This window comes from Ips typographus, linkage group LG2 (assembly GCF_016097725.1).
Source record: "Ips typographus isolate SLU linkage group LG2, UJ_Ityp_2.0, whole genome shotgun sequence".
Lineage (NCBI taxonomy): Eukaryota > Metazoa > Arthropoda > Insecta > Coleoptera > Curculionidae > Ips > Ips typographus.
Genome location: NC_138423.1, coordinates 13,295,546 through 13,317,648, shown reverse-complemented (window position 1 = coordinate 13,317,648; position 22,103 = coordinate 13,295,546). Strand labels below are relative to the sequence as shown.

Below are 22,103 nucleotides of genomic sequence, written 5' to 3'. Positions count from 1 at the left end.
CATTTGTTTGGGTAATTTATGAAAATTTCAGTTTTTGCAAATTTTCAACTCAGTTTTTTCCAATTCTCATTAAATTTTTTTTTCCAATAACCTAAAAAAACAACAACGAAATTTGGTAGAGTCAGGGAGAAAAGGGGTGTCAAATTTTGAACTGACAGAAACACAGTTTGAAAAGACAATCTGGGACAAAATCGCTTGTAAAACCCATTTGGAGTAAGAAAATGACTGTTTTAAGTACATTTTTGGAATCCTCATTAAATTTCCTATCTAATAACCTAAAAAAGCACTACGAAATTTGGTACAGTCAGCGAGAAAAGCGGTTATCAATGTTTGAACTGCCAGAAACACAGTTTGAAAGGAGAGTCAGGGACAAAATTGCCTGTAAAACCCACTTGGAGTGAGAGAATGACTGTTTTAAGTACATTTTTGGAGTCCACATTAAATTTCCTATCCAATAACCTAAAATACACTACAAAATTTGGTACAATCAGGGAGAAATGCGGTTATTAATGTTTGAACTGCCAGAAACACAGTTTGAAAAGACAGTCAGGAACAAAATTGCCTGTAAATTCCACTTGGAGTGAGAAAATGACTATTTAAAACGCAATTTCAAATTCTCATTAAATTTTTTATCCAATAACCTAAAAAAACATTACAAAATTTGGTACAGTCAGGGAGAAAAGGGGTGTCAAATTTTGAACTGACAGAAACACAGTTTGAAAAGACAGTCTGGGACAAAATCGCTTGTAAAACCCACCTGGAGTACGAAAATGACTTGTTTAAGCACATTTTTGGAATCATCATTTAATTTCCTATCCAATAATCTGAAAAAACACTACAAAATTTGGTACAATCAGGAGAAATGCGGTTATTAATGTTTGAACTGCCAGAAACACAGTTTGAAAAGACAGTCAGGGACAAAATTGCCTGTAAAAGCCACTTGGAGTGAAAAAATGACTGTTTTAAGTACATTTTTGGAATCCCCATTAAACTTCCTATCCAATAACATAAAAAAACTACAAAAATTTGGTACAGTTAGGGAAAAAAGCAGTGTCAAATTTTGAACTGCCAGAAACACAGTTTTGAAAGGTCAGTCAGAGACAAAATCGCCTGTAAAACCCACTTGAAGTGAGAAAATGACTGTTTTAAGCACATTTTTGGAATCCTCATTAAACTTCCTATTCAATAATCTATTAAAACACCGCAAAATTTGGTACAGTCAGCGAGAAAAGCGGTTATCAATGTTTGAACTGCCAGAAACACAGTTTTGAAAGGACAGTCAGAGACAAAATCGCTTGTAAAACCCACTTGCAGTGAGGAAATGAGTGTTTTAAACACATTTTTCAAATTCTCATTAAATTTTTAATCCAATAACCTAAAGAAACACTATAAAATTTGGTACAGTCAGGGAGAAAAGCGGTGTCAAATTGTGAACTACCAGAAACACAGTTTGAAAAGACGGTCTGGGACAAAATCGCTTGTAAAACCCACTTGAAATAAGAAAATTACTGTTTTAAGCACATTTTTGGAATCCTCATTAAATTTCCTATCCAATAGTCTAATAAAACACTACAAAGTTTGGTACAGTCAGGGAGAAAAGCGGTGTCAAATTTTGAACTGTCAGAAACACAGTCTGAAAAGACTGTCAGGGACAAAATCGTCTGTAAAACCCACTTGTAGTGAGAAAATGACTGTTTTAAGCACATTTTTGGAATCCTCATTAAATTTCCTATCCAATAACCTAAGAAACACCAATTTTAACTTCACGGACATAATATTAAGTTTTAAAATATTATGTCGTTATGGTCGGAATTGGCTTGAAAAAGAAGTTTTCTAAGAAGAAAGAAGAAACTTAATGACACTTGAAGTATATCAACTAAATTTTATAGTTATTTTTCGTACACTTTGACCATCTTAACGCAATATCATTTTCCATTTTTATTTTTAAAAAACTTAGTGGTGATGTGGTCGAAATTTGTGTGAAACCAAAATAGCTTTACTACAGTATTGTCCCTTTTAAATGGAAATCTTCCTGCAAAATAATAGAACATCTCTTCTTTATTTACTCTCCAGTGTGACAATTTTAATAATGAATTTAATGTCATGTATCAAATATTATTGCATTAGGATAGTTTAAAATTTAAATCAATGTCTTTACAATAATTGTACCAGAAAATAGAACATAATGACAACGAACAATTTTGTGACATTTTGGAGGGATTGCATAAACTTGAGAGGAGGAAAATGTCTCATTTTGATGTTATGTATGAAATTGATAGAAGAGTTTTAAGCACAAACAATGTTCAAATTGACTGATTTGAAAATCATCTTATCAGTATTCTCTCGTGTAGAATACACGGTTAACGTAGAGAACACCTATTTTCGGACACCCTGCATAAGCAGATAGGAGCTAAAATGTGATAGTTCCCATGAGCAAATACAAATTCCACTTGCATACAGATCATAAATAAGGAAACCCAGCAATGGATCTATGTAAGGGAATGGAAAATAATTTTTTTCTTTATCTCACTTTGACTTGCATATCTTACTATAAATCTGTCTTGTTTAAATATCTATTTCTATCTCTATCAAGTTACCTGGTACCCTAGTACAGTTTTGCTTCACAAAAAGAATATAATTCCCATGACCCTTATTCCCCTAGATTTAGCACCCTAAGGCACCAAAACTCCCATAGGTAGAAAAGTGAATTCATCTTAAAGTTCAAACTTTACACCCTGATCAGTGTCGTACAGTGGTAAACAATGTTAAACTGTGTATATAACAGCTAAGTAGCACTAAATTGCTAAAAACACATTTCCGGTGTTGATTTCAACATTTGTGAACTTAATGACACAGACTCCCTGACGAATAACAATGACTGGCCGCCACCTGGCCATGATAATGACTTACCTTGCTGAGAATGTCGAATAAAAGCAAAAGGATAAATGAATCGTGAAACCAGTCCTAAGACTAAGCATGTAAATATGTTGATTTGGTTGAATAGTATCGGCGAGTAAATGTGGAATCATTCATACGATTACTCAGCCGGGACAAACAATGATTGTTTCTCAATTATTAGCGGAATTTGACTATTATAGTTACTGCGCCATTAAGTATGTTACTCATTGAAAATTTCAGTTGCACAGTAAATTTATTGTGGTCAGTTAACAACAATAAAACCTGGTTTGGTGTCGTTAGAGCTAAGGTCATTTAGAGAATCAATGACTGTGAAAATAACTGAAAAACCAAGCGTTTGTTTTATTACAAAAACAACTTTTGACTATCTTAATAATAATTTTATGAATGATTGATATAAATTATATTCTTGGAGAACAAATAATTCCCACTTCTTATAAGTTTGTCATACTACTTACTGCAGAAGAACCTACTTTGAAGAGTAGTAATTGAATGAAACAATTGTTACATTTTGTTTAATTAGCAGTTTAAATTGATAAAAGGAGAATAGGCATATTTTAATTTGTAGAACGAATGCACTAAAACCCATATGGAATGATCCCTTATGGAACATCTTCGACAGCTGCGATTCACTTTCAGTCTTTTGCTGGGTCAAAAACTTGGGGTCATATACAGAAAAGGGTGGTTTCCAGTGGCGTACCCTGCAAACACAAACCTAAATTCTGCAGTAAATTCATCGGCAAGACTGAGAAGAACATGCCACCAAAAACATGTCCGGTTTACAGGATTTTCATTTAACTGGACAACGTTGATTACAAAAATGCAAAATTCGGTTACGCCACTGATAATTCGTTAAGGTTGGTGAAATATTCGATTGTAGGGACGTGTGCCCCGCACGTGCACACCTGGTAGTAACACCCGCTTCATGGTCGCCAAATCCTCAACTAACGGCCATCTGTATGGGTAAACACAGATAATGTTTTCAAATATTTTCCAGTTTTGTGGTAGATTAAAATATTTGATTTATTTATTAAGTTTTCTTTTATTATCAAATAAACTAGCTCAAAAGTATATTTACAATAATTGCATCAAACAATATTGTAATCATGTGTTTTAAAACTTAGTTAAACAACTCAAAAATGTCAATATTACCTTTTGTTTTTTTATTATATATAAGTTTTTTTTTAAGAGCAAAATATGCGTTTTTTTTTTTTGTTTTGTGTTGATGATACAATCACAACTCACACTAAAAAAAGAGAAATTTAAGAATTAACTTAAAAAGTTTCAAACAAAAGAAAGATAAACAACGGAGAGTAGGTATAGAGCAAGTCAGTACAACTGAAGCTTACGTCATTGTTTACCCAAAAGTCTGTTAAATTTATTATTTTAATTTCCGGAAAATTAACCTTATGGAAATTATTCCAGAAATTTTTCGGAAAAATTCGAAAATATGAAAATTCCAAAATAATTCGTTTTTACATTTTTGTTCTATTAACTTTAAGGTATTTAGGCAGTTATTTAGGTTAATTTTGAAAATAAAAAATGTTTACTTGAAATTTCTGGACAATTCTAGTTTTTAATACCAAAAAAGTGTATAGAAGGTAAAAGTTGTATCCCATCGAGGTGCATTGTGGTAAAAATTTCAGACCTCTAACCTGAAACGTTCCTGAGATATTGAGCAAAAACTGCAAAAAACGAGAGTCAACTTTGACGCCCTCTAGCGGCTAAACGGGACAATATAGTCATGCGCGCTCAACGTCACGTGATAGCCCCGTTCATTAGCTTTCTTTTGTTATACAGGGTGTTTCAAATAAGCGAGTTATGGACGATTTTCTGGAAAAGTGAACACAAATTTCGCTCAAATTGGGAATTTCTGCTTTCGAGAAGGGTGGTCAAAGTAAGGATGTTAGAGCAAAAACAATTGAATATCGACACAAACATTTTACATCAAGTGGGCCTAGAATTTGACTTAGATTCCAAAAATCGAATAAAAAATTATAAGTTTGGTTTGTTGCTCAAATTTGGGACACCCTGTATACTGATGGATTATCTAGGAATAAAGTATATCCAAATATCTACAAGATTCATATTTGGTATTTTTTTTATAAAATGAAAATTAAACAAGTTACAAGGATGTTAAAAATTTATTGAATCACCCTGTAAACTACTCCATAGTATTGTCAATCTCGGTTATTTTGACAATTGATATTTTTGATTGGTGGTTCAATATACCAATTTGTAGCCCTTGAAATTCTCGTTTGACCACCCTGTATAGCGTTTTTATCTAAAACGTCGAATAAGTGAGTTATTTACTGTTAAAACTGAGTTGTTTGATTTTGACAGTTTTTACTGCGACAGCCCATAACTCTGTTATTTTGACAGTTAGAGGGTGGTTCAATATACCAATTTGTAGCCCGTGAAATTGTCTTTTGTTCACCCTGTATACCATATATAGTAGAAATATCACGCTACCGAAAAATTAAAGCTTTTATATCAGGAATGTCCAGAAGGGATAAATTTATAAATAATATTTTTTTCAAAATTCATATTATTTTGAAAAGTGTTGAGGTTAGGTATACAACATTTTTCAGAAAGTTTTCGGTAATTTTCCGGAAAAAATTGGAAAATCTGAAAATTCAAAAATAATTCGTTTTATTAATTATAATAATTGTACAACAATCCAATTTCAAATAAAGTACTTTTAATCATTATGTCTTAAATTCTCTCATTAGAATGCATGATAAGTTTGATAATAACAATGACAAGTTTGACAGTTGTTTTCCCTATCAAGGAAAATTTTCATTTAAGCATGAAGTAAGTTTCCGGTAAATTTCCAAAAATGGAAATTTTCCGACTAGAAAATTATCGCTTTTACATCTCTGTAGAGGACTCTGCTTTGCAGTCACGTGACCATATTTAAGATCAAAATGTTGCTCTGAAGATCACTTGATACTTTTTACAATTGAAAGGAGTTTCTGAAGGTCACGTGACTATTATATAAAGGAAACTTTAAAAGTTACTTGACCATACTTACGGTAAAAATTGCATTCTTGTAGTCACGTCATCAATGTGTTCTTTTGATGGTCACGTGATAGTTTTTACGTTTAAAAGGAATTTCTCAAGATCACATGATTAATTTTTCGATTAAAGGACGACAAGGAGTTTCAATTATTAAATACGGTTACGAAGGTCACGCAACTTCATATTTTTAAGTGTTCAATGGAATCTTGACGTTCACGTGACTCTACCTAAGGTTAAAGTAGTATTTTTGGAGGGTAAAGTATATAATTTTCGGGAAAAGGTATTTCTGAAAGTTCCGTGACTGACTTCAATGTCAATAGCATTCTTAAGGTCATGTTACCATTTTTACGAGTTAAAGGGAGAGGGTCAAAAAAAGTCACGTAATTCTTTTCAATCGTCAAATTCAGTTACAAAAGTCAGGTGACTATTTTCAAACTTCGAATTTAATCTTAAATGTCGCGTGACTTTGCTTACGGTTAAAATAGCTACCTTGCAGTCACATGACCATATTTAAGCAAGAAAAGTTGTTCTGAAAGTCACGTGACTATTTTTATTTTATTTTTTTATTATTAATGTAGGCTTTGATAAGCTTACTAATAGAAAACAAAAAACATATTTGGAGTTGTTTGTTTTTATTAAAACAAGTTTTTATTAAACAAAACACTGTTATCAATTTATTACAAAAATTATTACTTACTAATTTGTTACTAACCTTTTAACTACCTACCTACTACAAGATTATATGTATAAAATTACTTGAAAAAACCTTGTTCAAATTACAAAATTCTTTTATAATTTTTTTTTTTTTAAAAAGAAAAACATTTTCAAAAAAGTCTCTAAAACTTTCCCCATATATTTGACTCATATATGCATTCCCAATTTGGCTCATCCTGTATGTAAACAACCGACAGTACCAATTGGTGTCTTTACCGAATTTTACTTAATTTTTAAATGGGCGCTTTTTGTAAAAAACGCTTCTTATTCGTTACAAAGTGTACCCAATTAATTAGTTTAAATTTGAAAATGTTTAGTTTAATAGTTACCGTTAACTGCATTGCAATTTACAATAGTGTCTGTTTAAGCCCACACAATAATCCAACAGTTAATCGTTGATATCGAACAAACACTCAAATATTGATAGTACGGCACCTAGATAAGGTATATTTTTAATATTTGGTGAAACTTAAATAAGGAGATTCGGTTGAGAACACAAATCACAAAGGCGCGTGCTAAAGGGAACACACCATTTAAAGGGGAGATGATAATCATATAGCACGAATTTGGTCGTTAAAAATCTTGACAAACGAACCATATCGCAAGGGTTGCATTACACTTTACTGGTTTTCTGTGATGTAGTATCGTCTTTCAGGAAATGGCTAATAATACTTGGTTATCTTGCTTTTAGCCCTGGCCGTTATGCAAAGGAACCTTATCGTCTGGGAATAACAGTAAGGTTAAGGTTAACGAGTCTTTTTGGTTTCATACATTAAAAATAATACCACAGTATTTTATTGCATCTTTTATTATGCTGTGTTAACTACATGTTAATGGTTCGGGCATGATTTAAGTTTGATACCAAAATCGAAAAAAATAAGATAACCAAGCATCCTAAATTTACTTAAAAGTGAAGAACTAGAAGCAGAACAAGAATCATTTCAAGAAGAATTAGCAAGACATTTACTTATAAAAGTCACGAAAATAATATGGATATAAATCAACTGGAAGAAAAATTGATAACTGATCTATAAAAACAGCAGCTAAGAAAATCAAAACTCTCAAAAACTAAAAAACTAGGAAATTCCAAACTTAGCATAACGACCTTGCAAATGATAAAACAAAGACGAGAGTTGAAAAAAAGAACGGAAGAGCACAAATTTCTTAGCAAATCTGTAACGAAAGCTTTCCATAGGGATGAAATCACACAGAACTAGAGTGAAAACATGAAAATGCTCAGGTCACGACTGTCCAGTGGATAGCAAATTACAAACTACTCAGCAAATTCCACAAGTCATTGAAGAATTCTACAGAGAGTTGTATGTATTTGTCTGGAATGTTTGCTGCGGAAGCTGACTGTCATCGGGTAACAGTAACAAATGTGGGCTCAGAATACCTTCCAGAAATATCTCTAGAGAAAGTAAGGACAGCTCTGAGGATGATGAAGAACGGTAAATGCCCAGAAGAAGCCCTGGTTACAGTAAAAAGTTGAAATTTGGAGGACGTAAGTTAGAGAAAACCCTACAGACTCTGCTCAACAAATGACTACAGGACGGTAGAAGACCGAATCCTTGGTATAATGCAGAAGTTGTGTGTTTGTTCAAGAAGGGGGATGATACAAATCTATAAAACGAAAAAATACTTACCATCCGTCTTTCAAGAAAACTAGATTTCTATCAATCAGTGAAACAAGACAGAGGGTTTCGAAGGGAATACAGCACAACTGTCCATTACTACTACTACTACTCCGTAGCACTGCAACCCAGGATGGGTCTTTCTTGGCTGTCTTAACTATCTGCTTCCACCTGGAGCGGTCGTGGGTCATCTCCCTCCATTCTTGCTGGTTTACACCAAGGATAACCAGATCCTTAATGATGTTATCTCTCCATCTGAGCCCGGGTCTTCCCAGTGGTCTTTTTCCTATTGGTGCCTTCCCTTCCATACCCGTTTTATTAGGCGATCGTATTGGCTTCTTTGCAGGTGCCCTGATTGAATGACCATTGCAAACCCTAATAGAAAAAAAAACAATAGAATACAATATTTCCATATACCTTGCATTTGTTGATTTCTAAAAGGCATTTGATTCTATACAGTGCGTTTTTTTTAACGCACAACATAGGATTTTACGTGTTAAATTTTTAAGCCCATGTTAGACCATGTTATTTTGGAACTGCAGGTCTAAAACTTGACTGGTGTGTCTTTAGTATCCTGAAGCTTAAGTAAGTTTATCAATTTGGTCTAAAAAGTGATTAAAAACTGGCAAAAAATCATTTTTTTTCGAAAAGATTTTATCGTTTCATATTCCCTGTATGCATTGTTGTTCTTTGTTGTTTTTGATATCGGCAGGGCAGGTAGCAGGTAGAGTGACATATTTTGACTGCATCATGGCCCGACATCTTTTGAACGTCAAAAGGGCATTTTGTGATTGTTTGGAATACTGTTTGGCTTCAAACCGGGGTCACTTTGAACAATTTACTTATAAAAAATGCTTCTTTTGTTCTTAACTTTCTTGATATAAAGTTAATGATCACCCTGTTTTACTTTCTACGCCAAATTTTACCTGCTACCTGCCGTGCCAGTATGAAAAACAAGCACCTATCATACATACAAGGAGTATGGAAAGATAAAATCTTTTCGAAAAAAGATGATTTTTTGAAAGTTTTTAATCACTTTTTAGGCCGAAGTGGTAAACTTACTTAAGCTTCAGGGTACGAAACAACCACCCGTCAAGTTTTATACGTCTAGTTCCAAAATAACATGGTCTGACATGTGCTTAAAAATTTAACACGTAAAATCCTATGTTGCGCGTTAAAAAAAACGCACTGTAGAAACATGGTGGTTTTTAAATTTCAAGAACACCATACATGAGCACGCAACAATGCAAGATAAAATTAACGAAGATACGAAAGACAAAATCAAATTAAATCGAGAAGTACGTCAACTTTGGCTTTGGAAGACGTCTTCAAAAAACTGACTATGGAATGGATAATTGTAAATCTACGTTTTGCAGATGACATTGTCATCATTTCCAGGAAGTTATGCGAACTAACAGAAATGTTGCATCAATTCAATGAAGCTTTGGAAGGTTCAGGGCTGATAATGAACATAAGCAAGACCAAAACAATGAACCTCGACAATGCTGATATCAACATAGGCGATCAGATAGTTGAGAATGACAAGGAATACGTTTATCGGGGTCATACAATCAAACCAGGAAAAGAAAATCAAACAGCGGAGATCTAAGGTCTGTTCGTAGAGGTAATTTCAAACTGGTTTCCAACTGGAAATCGGAAATTGTTGGCTTTTATTGGTTGAATGCTCACGTAACATTGACATTTTAAGGGTAATGGCCAATAGCTGGACATATTTCTCTGATTTCCTGAACTTGAAACGAGAGGTCTATACTAAATTCAATCTGTCGGTGTCAACGTACGGATTGGAGACAATAGGTCTGTTCGCAGAACGAATCTCCAATCCAATAATCAGAGGAATATGTCCGGCTATTGACCATTACCCTTAAAACGTCTATGTCGCGTGAGCATTCAACCAATAAAAGCCAACAATTTCCGATTTTCAGTTGGAAACCAGTTTGAAATTGCCTCTACGAACAGACCTATTAACACTGACTAGACAAAGTGCTGATCGCTTGAGGATGACTGAGAGAGTTATGTAACAAGCTTTGTGTGGGATATTCCTTAGAGATAAAGTGAAAAATCAAGAAATTAGAAGGACCACAGCTACAGACGTCATGAGTGGCCAATGAGTTGAAGTGGAGCTGGGTAGGGTATGTTCCACGCCAGAACAAGAAAAAATGGACCATCAGGGTTGTACTTTGGCGACCCAGAGAAACAACCAGAAGAAGAAATAGGCCACAGAAAGGCGCTGGATAGATGATATTAAGAAAGAAGTAGGTCGAAGCTGGTTACGGATAGCACAAAACCGATAGAAATAGAAGACGCACGGGGAGGCCTATGTCCAAAAACGGATGGAAAAAGGCTGAAGAAGAGAAGAGAATCACATGTTTCTTAATGATAAGACCTATTTCTGTTGGTTTATATATTTACAAATTACGAACATGGGCTAATTTGAATCTAAAATATGCAAACTTAACGAATCGTCAAATCTTTATGACATTCACACAAAGAAACACTTTCTACCTAAAGTATCTACAATATATTGTACAGTAAACTACTTGAAATGTGTATTCTTTCTTGAATAATGAATAAACTGTTCGATGTAATAGGTCGACCAACTCAGCTTCGTACAAAAAGTGCATCCAATCAAAATATTAAAAAGCTCAGATATAATCAGCCTGTAATAGTGAATTGTATTTAAATTTAGAAAGTCCAGTCAAATTGAAAATAAGCATTACCCATAACCGGGCACTTGAAAGAAAAACACGCCTTTAGAGCTTAGGATAGAGAAACCTTTTACGATCCGCGGTCTCTTAAAGATTGTATCTATAATTGCATTCAAGAGGCTTGATATATGAACTTATTCAATCCTGGTAATAGCAAAGTCCACTTGAAATTTTCCCAACAGACTACTCGACTCGGAAGTAATGCAACTTTTTTGTTCTAACATATTTTTATCAATGTTGTGCATATAGTTTAGTGCAATCGACAAGTTGAATCAGCCTTTTCTCGCGAAGCTTATAACAAACATTATAATATCATGTTAACCATTACAAGGAGTTTCAACTGCATGGGTTGCACAATTTAAATATTTTCCCAGGCCATAAAATCCTTAGTAATATTAAACAGTGCTTGTTCCGGTGTTACTGAATAGTGCAGTTGCAAGATGAGACTAATTTTCTTAATAAAGCTTTTGAAAGGAAATGGTCCTATTGTTGATTAAAATACAATACAGTGAGTAAAAATAACAATCGTTAAATTTTGGTTGAAATTTATGATGACATTTAAGTTGAGTTTTCGTATTTACTTATAATGCTGATGGAGGTAAATCGCACTTATTAATATATTGATTGACCTAATATTCCACTTTCCTATCGTTACCTATTGATAATGAATTAAGAAACTAGGGCAGTTTTTCAATAGATCAAACAATATGCCTATGCACAGTGTTTTAACAACATGCAAGCAGTTTATACAGTGATTTTAGTATGTTTGTAACATAAGGTTTAAAATGAACATATTGATGGTAATCAACGATTTTAGAAGGTAATTGCGGGTATATTCATTGAGATTACCACTAATGTGCCCAGAAAGCGTGTTGTTTCTCAAGAAAATAATCGAATGCAATTTGCTTAAATATACAGAGTGTTCCAAGTTTCAAACGTAAAACTGTACCATTATTTATGGAATCAGCACAGCACACGAGTATATCAATTTTATTTGCTATACCACACGGGTAATGTACAGGGTTGGTCCGTATATTTAGCTTGTGGCGAAAAAATTGTTATTACAAAAGTAAGGCTTCTCCTAAAACACCAAAAAAACCTAATGAATGACCATAGTAAAGGTGAAAAAAAAAATACAAAGTTGACAAATAATGTTTAATAGAACACCCTGTCTATTCTATGATGAGTTGATAGATCTTTTTCTTCTGATTCCAAAACGATATAATAAGCTGACATTTGTTTTGGTCGTTTTCGAATTCTTGGCATTTAAAGATTGTGATTTTATTGTGTTTTAAAATCACAGTTGTCATGGATTTGGATAACTTCAAGGTTAAAGACGACATTCTCCGAGTCACATGACTGTTGTTGACAGGTGTCAATTTAACTTTACTGTATTGCCATCTGCGAATTTCAATTGTCACGATCACGTGACGTGCTTTTACAATATCAGCTTTTCCAACTGTTTAAATGTAATTTACAGACTTTTCAAAATTACTATAGAATAAGATCACGTTTTTCGGGTCACATGACTGTTATTGACAGATGTCAATTTGACTTAACAGTGTTGCCACTTGCAAATTTAAATTGTCACGATTAGGTAACGTGATTTTGCAATTCTTAATTTCTTAATTGTTTATAAGGCCGTATTTAAAAACCGATTTGTGATTTGTTGATCTGTCACTGTCAGTCTTATTTCAAATTGACTTTAATAATTAAAATTTATTGTTAATTAAGTAATTATTTTAAAACCATATTTTTCATTTTTCAAATTGACGGAACGTCAAACCGAACAATGAAATTAGAGAGAGTAGAGAAAGAGAGAGAGAGAGAGAGAAATAAGATTCAATGAAATAACTGACAGCTGATACTAGTAACAACGACTGAGCAATCGATTGTTGCTGCAAAATAGGAGCATTCATAAAAGTACAAATCGATGTTTCTGACGTCACAATCGAGGTAAGTGACGTCATTCATCACAAATCGATCACTAATCGATTTGTGATTATGAATTGTAATTTACAGACTTCGCAAGGTTAAAGATGACATTTTTTTGGTCACATGACTGTTGTTGACAGATGTCAATTTGACTTAACAGGGTTGCCAGCTGCAATTTTAAATTGTTACAATAAAAAGCCGTGCTTTTACAATATCAGATATTCCAACTGTTTAAATGTAATTTACAGATTTTTCAAGATTAAATATGACGTCTTCTGAGCCACATGACTCTTGTTGACAGGTGTCTATTGAACTTAGCAGTGTTGCCAGCCGCAAATTTAAATTGTGACAAACAAACACGTGCTTTTACAATTTTAGCTTTCTCAGCTGTTTAGATGTAATTTACAGACTTTTTGAAGGTTAGTTGACACTTTCCGTCATTAATGACGTAATTTGACCAATATATTAAACACAAATCTATGTCATCGTGACGTCAAACTTGCTCTGCACAATGGATGGAGCATCAGCTCGAATACTGATGACGTTTAGTTTCTTTTATTATTCATGATAACTTTAAAAATTAAAATATTAAATCATAAAAATTTGAATTTGAAAATTGAATTGATTGCCATATTTAAATAATATTTTCATCTATCTGTCACTTCCGGTTTAATAAAAACAACGCTAAATAATTTAATACAACGAACTTAATGCATAGATACTCAAAAACAGTATTACAATACTAAAAACACAGCAGAAGTAAGAGGAGCCACAAGACACTTTTTTTATATTTTCAGGAGGACTAACTTTCTTGGAAAACTTTCATAAGTTCCACCTTTCTTCAAACATTATGGCTACCATTGTGTTCATTTTCAGAAATTTTTCTACGTATTTTTCCGCCACAGTTGCTATTTCACCCACCCATCTCCATCGTTTTAATGTTGACAATCCACTGGGATCTTGTATCCTCTATTTCTCTTCATTAAGATTGTAGAGTTTTTCCTTTCTACAGCCTCCACAGACACCCAGCAAGGATATTACCTGAAACCATACAGAACAATTTTAGTATCGTGTGTAAACCTCAATTTTTAATTCAGTAGAAATTCTAATAATAAAGTTATAGCGTATCAAAGAGGTCATTAACAACTTTTTGCCTCACAACAATTCCTTTTTGCTGGTTGGTAACTTCCTAATTTTATTGTACAAAAATCATAAACAATGCGTAAGAAAACATGTTCCGTTACTTGTATGAAACCATCTTAATAAAGGACATAAACACTAAAAACCTCAACGAATTAAATTTCATCAATCCTAATCCGGTTTTTGTTCAATCTCTATTATGGTCGCTGGTCCACTTCAAGTAAACTGGCGTTAAATTATATCGTAAATACGATTATTATTAAAGTAACTCACGATACATAAATAAGATATTTTGTGGTTTTTTACAAGGCAATAACTGGGTTAACACAGGCGTTAACCGAAAAATGCTTTGTCCGGTCTTTGGAACGTCTTCCTTCTAAGGGGCACGCGACTTATCGAAGTTTTAGCAACAAAAACGTTATAACAATGTTTAGTAATTGTTGGAAAACTGGTAGAATTCAATTTATATAATTCAGTTAATTTTTTGTTTGGGTTTTAGCGATGATTTGCTTAATTTGTAATTTTAAGGATAATTGTCTTTTAATTGTATTTTCACGATAAGCTTTTATAGACAGAAAAAAAGTAGTTACGGTGTTTGTAAACAAAAACTAATTTTGCTTCTGCCATTTTGAGTAATTTTGAACGAGCAGAAATTAATTATTTTAGTGATTTTTGTATGTAAAAGTTGATTTCTCAATGGCTTTTCTCTTAGATATTTGCCACTAATATCACGCAACTCATCGATTTGATACACTGGATTATAGTTGTTACACTGTTCTTAATATAACATTATTTTGCTAATTGAAGAAACCATCCAAAACTTACCAGGAAGACGTAAAGAACACTAGTAAAAATTCGATATTGTTTAAGTTAGTTTTGGCAAAACAACTTTGTTTGAAAGTTTTCAATTCTCTCATTAATTTTTGAGGATTAAAAAAATAAATAGAATAAGAAGTATTTCAAAATGCATAAATACAATACATAGATACTAAAATGTGATGCAATTAGGGTAATACTGTTTTTCCACTCCTACAGGAGGTTAACTTTGGTTAATATCTTAACAGTTACAGAGTGAGCGAAAGTTTTAGAGAATTTAATAATATGATAACTCTTTTTTATGATTATGATAACCCATACTCGGTTTTCAAATTTTGATTATTATCTTTTCCAGTTTCCTAAAAAGTAAGAAAATGTAAGACAATTTTTAAATTAGTAAAGAGTTTATTTTTGTGACATTATTTAGTTTTGTAGTAGTTATAAGGATCATAATAAATTAGTAATAATTTTTGTAATAATTTAATAATAGATGGTGTTAGTTTTAAACTTTTTTTTTTATTTTGACAGTGATCAATTCACATGTCTTTTGTTTTCTATTAGGAAACTCTTCAACGCCTTCTTACTGCTAAAAAAAAACTAAAAACAAGGTTGAAAAATAAACTTGAGCTATTTCCAATGATGCAAAAAAAAACTAAAATGGCGTCCATAAGATTTATTTAAGTTATTATACATATCTCGAAAACAAATGATGATACATCTTTTCTGAAAACGTCATCATATTTCTTGTAAAAAAGTGCCTTAATATTAAAATAACAAATACAAATAAAATAATCGAAGTTTTTAAAACGTTTTTGAGAGATTAACATTGACATTTTTTTCTTAAATATAAACTCCCTGTAGTTTGGAAACAAATCAGTATTGCAGAGTGTACCTATAAGTAGCAAACATGTTGATTTTAATACATTTGAAAATTTACAAGTTTTCCTGAAATATTGACGACAATTATTTATGGAACACCTTTTAGAATGTATGCCAACGTATAATGATTATAAAACCCAGTAAAAGTGTTTTAAATCAGTTATGTTTAGAGTAATAGCTTATCAAAATTGGTTGGAAAACGTCTCTGGAAAGTCAAACCCATGGACATATTAAATTTACCATTACAAATCTGTTTGGCCCACAATAATGGTTTTTGGGATGAGTTAAGTGCTCCTGAAAGATATAAATCATTAAAAGTTTTATAAAACTCTTAAACCACAATAAGGTCGTCTACTTTAGTGCAATTTAAGGTTAAACATATAAACTTAATACAGTTTATTTCTTAATACCTTGCTTTTCAATATTAAATCGCCAGTATTTTTATAATAATGTTAAAATGAGCCTGGCACGATCCTTCGTGACGTAATTAGAAACTCTTCAATTGCCTAACTTATTCTTTGTAACCAGTGCATGGTTGCCAAAGTTATTCACACTAAATAATCAATGAATCAATCACGTGAGCAGTTTTGTGTCAGTTTGGAAACCCAAGATCGTCGACCGACATGTAATGTTATTTTGGATATTAAACTTACGGCAAAACTTTGTAATTTTCAATGTTTAAACGATGATGAATTAAAAAAACATCAACTTTTCTTTAAAGTTGTTATTTGCAAACGATTATGGTTAAAAAAGGTTTTTTTCTAATTTTGGCATATAAAGTGACACTTTTCAAAACTGATTAGAGTGACAAAACGTTTTACTTTATGTAACTAGTTATATAAAGTATCACTTTATGTAACTAGTTATGAAAAGTTCATTTCATCACTCCCTGTTTTTATGCATTTCCGTAGAAACATATGGGCGACATCCATCATAACATGTCGTTGTCACTGTTTATACAAGGTGCTATGAAAGTGAATATTTGTGTTAAATCACTTTAAAAGATGGTTTATACCGCATTTTGGTCAAAATTAGAAAAAATTATGTATGCAACACGTTTCGAAAATGTCTTATTGTGTAACTCATTCAAATTGTAGGACCTCGCTGCGCTCGCCCTACAAACATTCATTCGTTACACAAAATCGATCTTTTCGTAACTGGTTACATAAATAGCTATTTTGTGATAGAGCTGTCACGTGACCAGTTTTCTGACAGTTTACATCCAAGATGGCTGAGTGATTTACTTTAAGAGTGATCATTTGCAACTAAATGTGGTTAAAAATGATTTTTTGTAGTGCATTAAATCAAATTTAATAGCAATAATTTTAATGTGTTTTAAATTTTACCAGAAAATCAGATTGGCATGATATGTTGCCATTTTTTCAAAAATTGCTGACCAACGATCAATATTCACATTTCAGCGACGTTGCCAATCTTAAACTTTTCCAGTTTAGTATCAAATTTTTGCCATGTTGTTTAACTGTCCATTTTGCTAACTTGCTACCACATTTTTGCAATGTTGTCAATTATGCCATCTTTCAAATTGTGTTCAAAATTTGTTGCAATGTTGCCGCACTGATTTTTTTGAGTATTTCCTATATGATTTTGCAGTGATGTTAATCAATCATTTTTGTAATTTACTGCCAAATGTTTACAATGTTGTCAATTTGACCATTAAAATTACTTAAAAATGATCAATCCCAAATTTCCTCACCGTTGCCAAACTGACCAAGCTTCTAACTTAATGCCAAATTTTTGTCTCATCATTTTCCTAATTTACTATCTAATTTGTGCAATGTTGCCGTCTTTTTCGTAATTTAGCACCAAATTTGTAATGTTGCCAATCTTACCATTTTTCTAAAATTACTTAAAATTAACCAATAATTTCTACAACAAAATTACCTTTTTGAAAATTTTCAAAAAAGCATTATCATTTTTCTTTAAATTATTGAAATTCAAAATGAACAATTATCATATTTTCAGTATCGTTGCCAAACCAAATTTTTACAGCGCTGCCAAACTGTTTTCCTGAAACAACTTTAAAATGGTAATAATCACATTGTTCAACTGGTCATTTTTTAATTTATCGCCACATTTTTGAACTGCTGAATTAGCATATAATGTAGCGCAAATGTGACTAGTTTTGCGGTTCAAAAAATGGATAAGCGCCATCTTCTTTAAATTGTTGTAATCAACTTTTTGAATTTCAAAATAGCTGATGAAAAAGCAATAGCATTATCTACTTCTCTAATAAATAGTAAACTTTAATATTTGCGTGTTCTGGTGAAAGAACAAAAAAGTTTTAAAGCTTATTCCTGCATTTTCTTGTAACAAATCATTAGTAACTCTACTCTTACTTTTATTTTAACTTTTATTGACTAATTTACTAGATAAAAGTCAAAAAACTTTTTATAGTTCAGTACGAAGTAAAATATCAATCTGCCAACACATTCTCACAACAAAACTTCTCAAATTCTATTTGTTTTTCCCACAAAACTCGGACGCAGATGGAATTTTTGGGTCCCCCATAAGTCACTTCACAAAGTTGGGGTGAAAGAAATTAGTTCTTCATTCACCATGTGTATTTCTCGTACCGTACTACTAAACCAAACAGTAGCCATCTGAACATGGTACGGTTCGGTACTATCAAGTCGCGGCAGTACGCGTTTTGGGTACGATTTCGGTGATCGCATCGTCAACCTTATGATGTGTATAATATTGGTTTGACAATACCAATTTAAAAGTAAATTTGTGTTTGTAATATTGTGGTTGAAGTGGGAAATGACATAATTTGCGTTACGTTTGATTGTCAGAAGGTAATTTTACTCGGTTTAAACATAAGAATACAATTAAGCAATTAGAACTAGGTGCGTGTTTTTTGTTTAAACAATTTTTATACTACATGCGACTTGAATGTTTTGCATAATTTGATTTCAATGTATTTTTAGAGTGTCAATTGAGTACACTTAAATGGGTTACCTACTTATTATCTAAGCTTTTTAAGGCCATCCAAAAAATATGCAAAAATGATGTTTGTCAAAAAGTAAACTTTTAAATTATGCTTCATATTGTTTATTTTCCTTTTTTGACTATTACCACAGTAATTTTACTGTCCAATTCTACCTAACTAAATACCTTATATTGTAATATAAATTTTTGGTTACAAAATGTACAAATATGCCATCAACCATGTTTCCGACCAACAAAAGTCTGCCTCAAATAGTATATACATTCTAGTTTATTAAAAAATATTCAAATTTGCAACTACTCCACTTCTCTGACGTTGTTGCCACAAGTTTACGTTTTACGTTAAAAAAAAACATCTTGTATATTGTTACAGATTCGGATAGCCCTTAAACAAACGAATTCAATGATGTACGGTTTGATTTCCCTGCGATGCGCCGTTTTGGAAACATTCATTGTCATCTTCAGGAGTATACCCAGATTCAGATCATGAATTTAATCTCACTGTTTGTTTTATTATATTATTTACTACTTTTTTTCATTAAATCGCATTAAATCACACACACAAACTTAAACAATTAAAGTAACTGCACTTGTGTGAATTTGATAATAAACTAAATAGACCGTATTTTGTAACATTATTTTTATTAGTATTTTTCAACATTATTAATCTGGATTTGATCATTTTCCTAAATATGACAGCAAGTATTTCCGAAATAGTGAATTACAGATTTATCAAACTGTATAATTCAACTCGTCTATTGAAAATCTGTCCGAATATGTGTAGGATATTACAAATGAATACAGAGGATGTTTAATTTAAAAATATAAAACAATATGTAGAAGAAGAGAAAATATATGAAGTAATTTCGGATTTTTTAATTTTCCACTTCCTAGGCGGCAAATATAGTAAAGTTAAGAAAAGTAGTCAATATTAGTATGATAAAATTTAAACATTCTTAAACTGTCACTTTTTAGTTATTAATTGTGCAAATTAATGACATTCAAAACATCTGAAATCACTTTTAAACTGATTACCAAGAAATTTAAAAAACGCTAAAAATCGTATTATAACATAAATTATCCTTTTCTCACCACTAGTGTTTACATATTTATGAATCATATTTATTTAGATAATTTCAAAGTTAAAGACGACATTTTCCGGGTCACATGATTGTTGTTGACAGGTGTCAATTTAACTTTACAGAGTTGCCAGCTGCAAATTTAGCTAGTAACAAACAAGAAACGTGCTTTTAAAATTTTAGCTTTTCCAAATGCAATTTACAGACTTTTCAAGGTTAAAAATTACATTTTCCTGGTCACGTGAGTGTTTTTGACAAGCTTCTGCTTAACTTTACTGAATTGTCACGATCACGCGACGTGTATTTACGATTTGAGCTTTTCCAATTGTTTAAATGTAATATTTTTCAAGGTTAAAAATGACATTTTCCTGGTCACGTGACTGTTCTTGACAAGCTTCAATCTAACTTTACAGCAATGCCTGCTGCGAATTTAAACTGTGACGATCCAATCCAATTGTTTAAATGTAACTTACAGACTTTTAAAGGTTGAGGATGACATTTTCCTCGTCACGTGACTGTTGTTGACAAACTTTAACTTAATTTTACAACGTTGCCTACAGCGAATTTAAATTGTCACGATCAGAAAACGTGTTTTTACAATTTCAGCTTTTCCAACTGTTTCAATATAACTTACAGACTTTTCAAGGTTAAAGATGATATTTTCCTGGTCACGTAACTGTTGTTGACAAGTTTCAACTTAACTTTACAGTGTTGCCACCTGCATATTTAAATTTAGTTTACATACTTTTCAAGATTAAAGACATTTTCCGAGTCGCATAACTGTTGTTGACAGGTGTCAACTTAAGTTACTGTTTTGCCAGCCGGGAATTTTTGTTACAACAAAGGAATTTACAGATTTTTCAAGGCTAAAGACGACATTTTCCGTCATTCATTTTATTCAAGAAACCGAACGTCACGATGACGTAATTTGACAGTTTGTCAATAAATTGTTTTGCTAGACTACGTCATTGTGACGTAAAATTTGCTCTGCGCACTGGATAGAGCATCAAGTCTGATGACGTAAGCTGTTTGATTATTTAGTACACCAACCTGTAATTTTGAAAAACAATAAAATCACAATTTTTTAATTCCAATTATTTGAAAACGGCTAAACCAAATGTCAACTTATTATATATTTTTTGAATTAGAAGAAAAAGATCTATCAACTCATCATAAAATATAAAGAGTGTTTCATTGTTGGCAGCATTTGCGTAAATCTCAGTACATTGGGTAGTTTGTGATTGGTCCAGAAAATGCAATGAGCTGAAACCTGCTTTTTTTGACCAATCACAAACTCCCTAATGTGCTGCAATTTATCCAAATGCTTCATATATGGATTATGACAGTCGTTTTTGACATATTTCGTCGTTTACTAAAGTATTTATTTTATTGTTGCAAAATACTCACTTGTCTTGAACAAGGTCTTTGCTGATATTTTAAAAGTACATAAATGTCAGATTTATACAATTTTTTTGAGTCAGGTAATGCTCAAAAAAATTAGCATATTTTTCAAAATAAGCTAAATAATATTTAGCTCATTTATCCCTTGTATATCTAAAACATAATATTGGTAATGGTAAGTGGTATTTAGTGCAATACTGATAAAGTATAATCATATCACATTAAAAAAATAGTCATCAAAATCAAATTCCATTGAAATGAATCATATTTACTCATTTAATTACACATCTGGGTAAGAACAATAATATGCATTTAATATGCGGTTAAGCGGCTAATTGCTCACTACTTTAAGCCTGTTATTGTTTGTTCAATCAAAGATATGATTCATATGAAGCAGTATTTGAATGCTAATTTAAGCTTCAAACAATTATTTATCATAATTAAATATAGGTAAAGATGTTATTAAATTATCATACTGTTAAAACGTAATTGTGTCTAGTAAATAGTAATAATTCTGAGACGTAAAATTAGTCATAATGCCTACTAAATCACTTTTTATCCACTACTCACCTGTTACTTAACCCCTTATCATTCTAGACAAATATTAAAACAAACACAGGTTGCTCACCTATACTTGTCGCGTTAAAGTAAACAAAATGCTGAATAAGTAAAACAAGATACACATTTTTGATAAACATTAGTCCCATATGAACGTAATGGTTATTGAGAGGGATTGATAGTTGTATACAAAATGTTAAGTAAAATTGAGTGGAGAAGTGTAGCGGGTAAGAGCCAAGAAGACTTCTACAAAATTTTCAAAAAAGTGTCGTAGGCAAAATAAAAAAAATAGCCTTGAAAAAGAAAGAGAATTTTGG

At 32.0% G+C, this 22,103-nt stretch overlaps 1 protein-coding gene and 1 long non-coding RNA gene across 7 annotated transcripts in view; one reads left to right on the top strand and one right to left on the bottom strand.

Annotated features, from left to right (window-relative positions):
* Positions 1–22,103, top strand: part of insc (spindle orientation adaptor protein inscuteable) — a 33,121-nt gene that overhangs the window by 2,021 nt on the left and 8,997 nt on the right. The window contains exon 1 of one of the 5 annotated variants that reach the window (XM_081996210.1): positions 18,375–18,597. The exons of 1 other annotated variant lie outside the window; for it this stretch is intronic. The gene's annotated coding sequence lies outside the window, so the exon portion shown is untranslated. Of the gene's footprint in view, positions 1–18,374; positions 18,598–21,840; positions 22,014–22,103 lie in introns of those variants that run through there. 3 more of the 5 variants (XM_081996206.1, XM_081996208.1, XM_081996209.1) reach the window with 3 other exon arrangements.
* On the bottom strand, positions 6,593–21,929 carry LOC145740642 (uncharacterized). 2 transcript variants are annotated; one of them, XR_014181493.1, is made up of 3 exons: positions 21,799–21,929; positions 13,868–13,987; positions 6,593–8,660 (listed from the first exon to the last, which is right to left on the bottom strand). It is a non-coding gene; the product is annotated as an uncharacterized LOC145740642 (long non-coding RNA). The 2 variants fall into 2 exon arrangements; XR_014181492.1 differs by lacking the exon at positions 6,593–8,660 and having other exon boundaries at positions 13,601–13,987.